This window comes from Crocuta crocuta, unplaced genomic scaffold (genome assembly GCF_008692635.1).
Source record: "Crocuta crocuta isolate KB4526 unplaced genomic scaffold, BGI_CrCroc_1.0 scaffold373, whole genome shotgun sequence".
In the NCBI taxonomy this organism is placed as follows: domain Eukaryota; kingdom Metazoa; phylum Chordata; class Mammalia; order Carnivora; family Hyaenidae; genus Crocuta; species Crocuta crocuta.
This window is the reverse complement of record NW_027531911.1, coordinates 685,080-693,176: the sequence shown is the minus strand read 5'-3', so window position 1 is coordinate 693,176 and position 8,097 is coordinate 685,080. Positions and strand designations below refer to the sequence as shown.

General features: G+C 35.3%; 1 pseudogene; it reads right to left on the bottom strand.

Moving 5' to 3' along the window:
• Nucleotides 1-942: 942 nt before the first annotated feature.
• On the bottom strand, nt 943-4,061 carry LOC144240396 (large ribosomal subunit protein eL34 pseudogene; annotated as a pseudogene).
• Nucleotides 4,062-8,097: the final 4,036 nt, after the last annotated feature.

Below are 8,097 nucleotides of genomic sequence, written 5' to 3'. Positions count from 1 at the left end.
TTACACAGCAAGATTGCAATTTTGTGTTTGTATCATATTGATAAAATATAACTGATATTTTATAATCTGAATTAGATAATGAATGAAGTAAAAACTGGTCCACAATATTCAAAAGACTTTATTCTACATTGAAAAATATCGCCATTTATTTCATTTGTCACTGGGTAAAGAAAACCCATATACTGCTTTTGTGTAAATTTAGCTTCTCTAAATATGTAGTCACAGACAAGCAACTATGGCATTTGTATTATTGGAACTATTTACATTCATTTAAAACAAATACTTGTTGAGAAAAAATTAGGATTTAACATCCTCTATTTTTGAAGTCTTGTAGGAGTATTTTGAACTTGGTGGCAAACAATGCATATGTTGAAGGGGAAAGTGGGACATTAGGAAAAAAATCTCTCCTTTCGTATTTTTTTTTATTACAGTAGAAACATAGTAACAATAATTTTGAGCTTAAAATTTTTCCGGGCTAATCCTTTTTGATTTGCTTGTCAAATTAGCTCTACAAATAGTATATTAATAAATGAATGATAATTAAATTGATAAATCATACAATGAAACCTAAAATACTACCCAAACTATCACAGGGATCAATTTCTGTTAGTTGATGACTCACTTTCTTCAGGCTCTGTGCTCTAATGATATCTTCTTAAGGGATCTGGTAGACATGAAAATATGCTGCTCAGCTTTTGTGACCTTGGACGTATAACTAACGCCCCCAACCAGTTCCGCTCTCATGTTGAATCAAAGCTATGATTCCTAAGGGCTGCTCTAAGCCAATAACTGACTCTAATGGGAGTAACTAATGATAGCCCATTCCTTTAAAATGAGAAACTCTTTAAACAGGTGACTCTGGCTTGAAAACTGTCTTGCCAAAATTTGTTTAAAACTTCAGTGAAGTCTGAGATTCCACATACTCTGTTTTCTTCCTCTCTGTTATAAGGTGGTCTGATATCTCGCTACTGTCTCTGGTTGTGCTTCTTCATCCTTCACAGGCATTTTCTTTAATAAAGCTCTGCTCATTTGACCCATCTTGGCGTCTGCTTTTGAAGAACCCAAAGTATCACTGGGCATCCCCTGGTCATTTTCTGTAAAATATTACCCCATCATTTTCCAGTTTCTTTAGCCCAGCTTCTTCTTTTTTTTAAAAAAATGTAATTTGTTGTCAGATTGGCTTACATACAACACCTAGTGCTCATCCAGCAAGAGGCCTCCTCAGGGCCCCTCACCCAATCTCCCCTGTCCCTCTTAATCCACCCTCAGTGTGTTCTCTGTATTTAAGAGTCTCTTGTGGTTTGCCTCCCTCCCTCTCTGTTTGTAACTATTTTTTTCCCTTCCCTTCCCCCGTGGACTTCTGCTAAGTTTCTCAAGATCCACATATAAGTGAAAACATATATCTGTCTTTCTCTGACTGACTTTCACTCAGCATAATACCTTCTAGTTCCATTCACATTGTTGCAAATGGCCGCCTTCTTTTTTTAAATTAACACCTATTATCTTGTCTCTGTTGATTTTCTCTCTCCCTCAATAGAATGTAAGATCCTTGAAGGCAAAGAATTTATTTCTTTAGTTTCTGTAATGCAGCATCTGTACTAGTGCCTTTTGTGTGGTTGGCTCTAAATATCTGTTGAATGAATAAATACATGAAGAAACAGCCTAACACAGCTGTTGATTCTGCCTATAGTGAAATTTAGTAATAACAGCGTTAGTTTCTGTGTTGCTAAACACCCCTGTTGGTAAATAACAGAAAATATTTTAAGCATGTCCTAAGGATCTTTTGGTTTTCTGATAATGGTTGAAGTAAGGATTTCAAACTTTTTAGTTATTAAATTATTTTTTAAACTCTCCTGCACTGCTAGAAGCAGCCTATACACAAAAGAGACCTGGTAGTTTTGGTCCCCATTAAAATGGTGTAAATAGTAATCACCAAACCCCTTCAGCCTTTCCTTTTTTTAAATATCACCCAGAAATTACTTTTTAGTTTTTTAAAATGAATTTAAACTAACATACAGTGTTATATTTTTTTCAGGTGTGAGATATAATGATTCAACAATTCTGTACATTTCTTGGTGCTTATCACAATGAGTGTACACTTAATCTTCTTTATGTGTTTTATCCATCCCTCCATCCATCTCCCCTTTGTCATCAGTTTGTTCCCCGTATTTGCCTATTTTCTTTTGTTTGTTTCTCTCTTTTTGTCCTTGTTTATTTGTTTTGTGTCTAAAATTCCACATATGAATGAAATCATATTTCTTTTGAATCAAATTGTCTTTTTTTGACTGACTTATTTAATTTAGCATCATACTCTCTAGGTCCAACCATGTTGTTGCAAATGGCAAGATTTCATTACTTTTTTATGGCTGAGTAATATTTCATTATATATACATAATANATTATATATCTATATAAACTTCTTAATACATCCATCTATCAATGGACACCTAGGTTGTTTCCATATCATAGCTAATATCAATAGTGCTGCAATTAACACTAGCAGCGTACATCTTTTAAAATTACTGTTTATTTGGGGCGCCTGGGTGGCTTAGTCGGTTAAGCGACCGACTTTCGCTTAGGTCATGATCTCGCAGTTCGTGGGTTCGAGCCCCGCGTCGGGCTCTGTGCTGACTGCCAGCTCAGAGCCTGGAGCCTGTTTCAGTCTGTGACTCCCTCTCTCTCTGACCCTCCCCTGCTCACGCTGTCTCTCTCTCTCTCTCCTAGAAATAAATAAAACATTAAAAAATAAAATAAAATTACTGTTTTCATTTTCTGTGGGTAAATAACTAGTAGTGGAATTACTGGATCATACGGTAGTTCTATTTTCAGTTTTTTTGAAGAACCTCCATACTGTTTCCACAGTGGCTGCACCACTTTGCATTCCAACCAACAGTAACTGAAGGTTCTTTTTACTCCATTCCTCACCAAGACATATTCCTTGTCTTAGCCATTCTAACAGGCATGGGGTGATATCTCATTATAGTTTTGATGTGTATTTCCCTGATGATTAGTGATGCTGAACATCTTTTCATGTGTCTGTTGGTCATCTATAGTCTTCTTTGGAAAAATATTTAGTGAGATTCTCTGCCCATTTTTTTATTGGATTATATGGTTTTTTGTTTTTTTGGTTTTTTTGTAGTGAGCTGTGAAAATTCCTTGTGTATCTTGGATATTAACCCCTTATCATATAAATTATTTGAAAATATCTTCTCCCATTCAGTAGGTTGCCTTTTTTGATTTGTTTATAGTTTTCTTCACAGTGCAAGGAAGAGCTTGCTTTAAAACACATGTTATTCCAAGTGACCACAGTGATAAACTAAGCTAATGTCTATCATTATATGCCATGGAATACATCCTTCCTTTCATGTTAGTTATCATTATCATTATTTCTTGCTGATTTCAAACTCAGTCAGGTGAGATGACAAATTTCAAATTTTCTTGAGTGCTAGATGCCTCAAATACTATATTGATCTTTCTCCCTACTCTAAATCAATAGACTACATTCCCACAGGTTTAGGTAGGAAGTGTTTATTAAGAAGTATTAATAAGTTCCCAGCAAAAACTCTAAGACCACACCATAGAATTTGGTGGTTAACTAATACTGCTAATCCTAATGCTTCAGTGCTATTCAGAAAGGGCTATCATAATTATTTATTATTTTATTTTTAGCTTTTAAATTGTTTTATTACTTAAAATAAGCTTCATTTCATTACTTAGCTTTCTAACTGTGTGCTGGGCCTTTAACACTTTCAGGATTTTCTGCTCCTCAGTATGGAAAACACACTTGATCTGGTCAGGGACACATTTAGCACATATGGAACCACCATAGGCTCTCCGAACATGTTTTTTTTCATTTTAGACAGCCTCATGAGAACTTTAGTTCTTACAGCATGGACTCTTTGAAGTCAGCCTGAAAACCTATCACATGCAGATTTTGGTGCTTTCTCAAACCTCTGGGTATAAAAGTAAATAATTCTATTACCGGGGATTTGCAACAGCCTAGTTTTGTTAGAGGCTGTATTGTAGGAAAGCATATGACAGTATGACAAACACTGGACCATTCAGAATGCTTCTAGACATATCCCTGGAAAAGCAAAGGCCACCATTATTACCAGCCTCATAAGCTCACTGCCTTTGCTCATGTGTGCTACAAGTTTGGTGCCCCAGTATTCCTGGCTTGTTTCCTGATGTGACTTCCTTGTGAATCAGAGTCTCATGCAGCTGCACCAAACTGGCAGAGTCTGTCACATGTCCACAAAGCTAGCGGAAGAGGTGATTAGAAATATAGAATTTCAATTTGGGAAAATGAAATACATAATGGAGGGGCAGTGAAAACACACAATGAATGCCTGATAGCTTTTAGATAACTGTTAGAGATTTGCACTAAAAATAATATCTAATTCATAGTTATACAATAGCAAAAAATTATACAATTTTTTTCTATGAGTCCTGCATTTTTTTGGTTAAAGTTTATTATTTAGGGGTGCGGGGTGGCTCAGTCAGTTGAGCATCCTACTTTGGCTCAGGTCATGATCTCACAGTTCTTGGGTTCGAGCCCACGGTCGGGCTCTGTGCTGACAGCTCAGAGTCTGGAGCCTGTTTCGGATTCTGTGTGTGTGTCTCTCTCTGTCCCTCCCCTGCTCATGATCTGTCTCTCTCTGTCAAAAATAAATAAATGTTAAATTATTTTTAAGTGTTTTTTTTTTTTTTTTTTTTTTTTGAGAAGAGACAGAGACAGTGAGAGCAGGGGAGGGGCAGAGAGAGAGGGAAAATCTCAAGAGGACGCTGCACTGTCAGTGCAGAGCCCCAGGCAGGGCTTGAACTCATGAAACTGTGAGATCATGACCCTGAGCCAAAATCAAGAGTCAAATACTCAACTGACTGAGCCACCAGGTGCCCTGCATTCTGCATATTAATTCATTTTGTGATTACATCTCCCTGGTGTGATTAATACCATTATTTATCCTATTTTATGGATGAGGAAACTAAAGTACTGAGATATTAAAGAACATGCCCAGGGTTGCAGTGATTGCATACAGTTAGATTTAGATGCAGGTAGTGTTTCAGGAGTCCAAAATCTTACCCTTAATCAATATACACACGATCTTTCCCATATAAACAACATCAGCAAATCAATATGGAATAGGCGAAAGAAAAATGAGTAGAATACATGAATGGGAAAATCACAGAAAATAAACAATGATGGTTAATAAAATTGGATTATTAACACTGTAGAGAAAACTATGACATAATTATTTATATTCTTTGGGCCCAGTAGTCATACAATTACCTGTATGAATTACATTTGTCTTAAAGAACTGCCCTATATATCATTTTCTTGAAGTTCACTCACTGATTCTTTAAATACATAGCTCAAATCCCTTTTAAGCTTCCCCATACTACTGGCCATCAGAATAGTTGCAGTTCTTAGTTGTAATTGTTTAGTTTTTAGGTGCTGGCATCATGAGAATAAGTGCCTTGTTTGACATACCCTCAGTAGTGCTCTTAGAATTTTTCACACTAGGCACTTGATAAAAATTGTTAAATATTGTTAAATATAATGAAAATATCTTCTATTGACACTTAAGAATTATTCAAAAATTCTAGGCATCCTCTCCCTTTAGAAATTTCTAATATATGCTTTAAAAAAGTAAAATAACATACTTTCTCCACAATAGAACATCCTCTAATCTCCTTAGAGTTTTACTCTTGTAACATACATTAGCATATTTATTAAACCAACCGAGATTGAAAGTCCTTTCAAAGGAGGTAAAGAAAATAGCACAAATTGTAATGATCTCTAATCAAAGCAGAAGATAATGAAATCCTGTGAGATGGAAATTCACCCACTTAGTAGATTAAAATAACAAGATGAAAAGGGGGGAAAAAAGAAAAAGGAAAAATATTAAAATGGCTCTGAATTTCATATAGAAAAAAGCTATTATTGGAAGATTAAATATACCTTTAAAATAAAAGTGATTTAAAATCAGTCTCAATTAGGTTAAGTTGCACTTATGGGCAAAAAAGATTTCCTTTCTACAAAACTTCGTGTATTAACTTCATTATTTGATTTGACTATTGTGTGCTTTGCATATGAATATATTCATGAGTTAAGCTGTCTGAATTAATTTAAATATGATATAACTTGGTTAACATTAATAGTCTGTTTTGACAAATTGAAAGGAAAAAGTACCTTAAAAATTGAAGACAAAATATATGAAAATTTTTACATCCTTGAGAAATATGTTTCATTGGCTATAATAGTATATTAAAATTTCACAGGTGAAATATTTCTTATAGGAAGTTTCATTGTAATGTGTATAAAATAAGCAAGAGAGAATTTAGGACCAAAAAACAATCAGAACAGTATTATAGATTACAATGAGAATATGCTTTTATTTTTAGAACTATCCACCTATCTTAGAATCTGCTTGCTTTTGAGAGGAATTTGTGTATATTGAGCACGGTCATATTTTTCCCGAACTGTTTGATAAACAAGACCAACAGCTCCAGCAAATAGCATTGGAAATGTTGATATTGAAGTATGTATGAATATAATTACAGAGATTCTGTGTCCTTATTGCTGAAGCCCAGAATGAAACTCATTATTTCCCAGCTGTAGCCTGGACCAGGCTTCCTCTCACAGACCTTCTCTTTCAAGCCAGTAGACCCCAATAAGGTGCTCCCTGAGTAGCTTCTTTGTAGGAAAGAGGAAGTGTAGGGGCGCCTGGGTGACTCAGACATTAGCATCTGACTTTGGCTCAGGTCATGATCTCAGGCTTTGAGCTTTTAGCCTTCCATTGGGCTCTCCACTGTCAGCTCAGAGCCTGCTTCGGATCCTCTGTCCCCCTTTTTCACTGCCCCTACCCAGGACTTTCTCTCTCTCTCTCTCAAAAATAAACACAAAAAATAACATAAAAAAGGAATGCAGAAAAGTAAAATGGGGAAAATATTCTTATCTCAGAAATTCCTCTCCCAGATATTCTGATTCTTCCACTCTCTCCTCTCCAGTTTCAATCTAAATGGAGGACAATGTTAGGGTACAGCAAGATCCAGAGTAGCACGTTATTAGGTAGGTGGAAAAGTGCTTCTCCACAGTGGGATGGATTTGGCACTTTTGTACAATAGTAATTAAGGCCTGCGAAGTTAGCACAGAGCACCTGCTGAGAAATGGCATGTACTTATGAGAAAGAGATTTGGAATCCAAGGTGGGGCCTGAAACAATCAAATAGAATAAATTGACTAATTCAGTAGTGCATTTGCTTGATGAAATACAGATTCTGTTAAAGCTCCATATTGTAGAGAAGGATAATCTATCAACACAGGTAACCTGGAAGAAGAATTTAAGAAATTATCATGCTAACAGAGAGACCTGAGGTCAGGGAAAGAAAGAACATCATGAGTGCTTCCTACTCCTCGTTTTTGCATATATTTAAGAAATTGTTGTTTAATTTGGGTTTTTTTTTTCTTTTCTGACACCTGTTTGTCTTTTACCTCTGTCCGTTTTTCTCTTTAGATTTTTGTGCTTTGTTAATTTTAGGAATCTTTATATATTAAGAAAATTAAGCCTTTCTTGTGATTTGTTTCACAAGTAGATGTCCCCCCATGTGATCATTTTTCTTTTGACCCTTTTAATGGTTATGTTAGGCACACAATTTTGTTTTTCAAAAATAGAAGATTAAATTACAACTATTTCATGGCTAGTGTGAAAAGTGTGTATGCATGTATGTGAGAGAGAGGGAGAGGGAGATTCTCATTCTGTTTCAGAAGTATGAACTTTATTTGATGACATATTAAATTATCAAGCTTAATTTTCATTCACACTCACATCAGGAGATGGTTTTGATTTAGGTTTTTAGATAATTGGGGCATGACTTGTACCCTAAGTTGATATCTATTTTGCTTTGTTTATGTTGTATGTGTTTGTAAGAAGTGTTGGGATTCTGTATATTTAGGAGTTTAATGAGAGTTTTTGGAATTGGCCGTATGCAAAGGAAACCTTAAACAATTGACTTTATGTACTTTTATGGACAATTTTTTCTGTGTAGCACATTTTATTACCTTGACAAAATAAGCAAGTTATGATATTAGCAATGA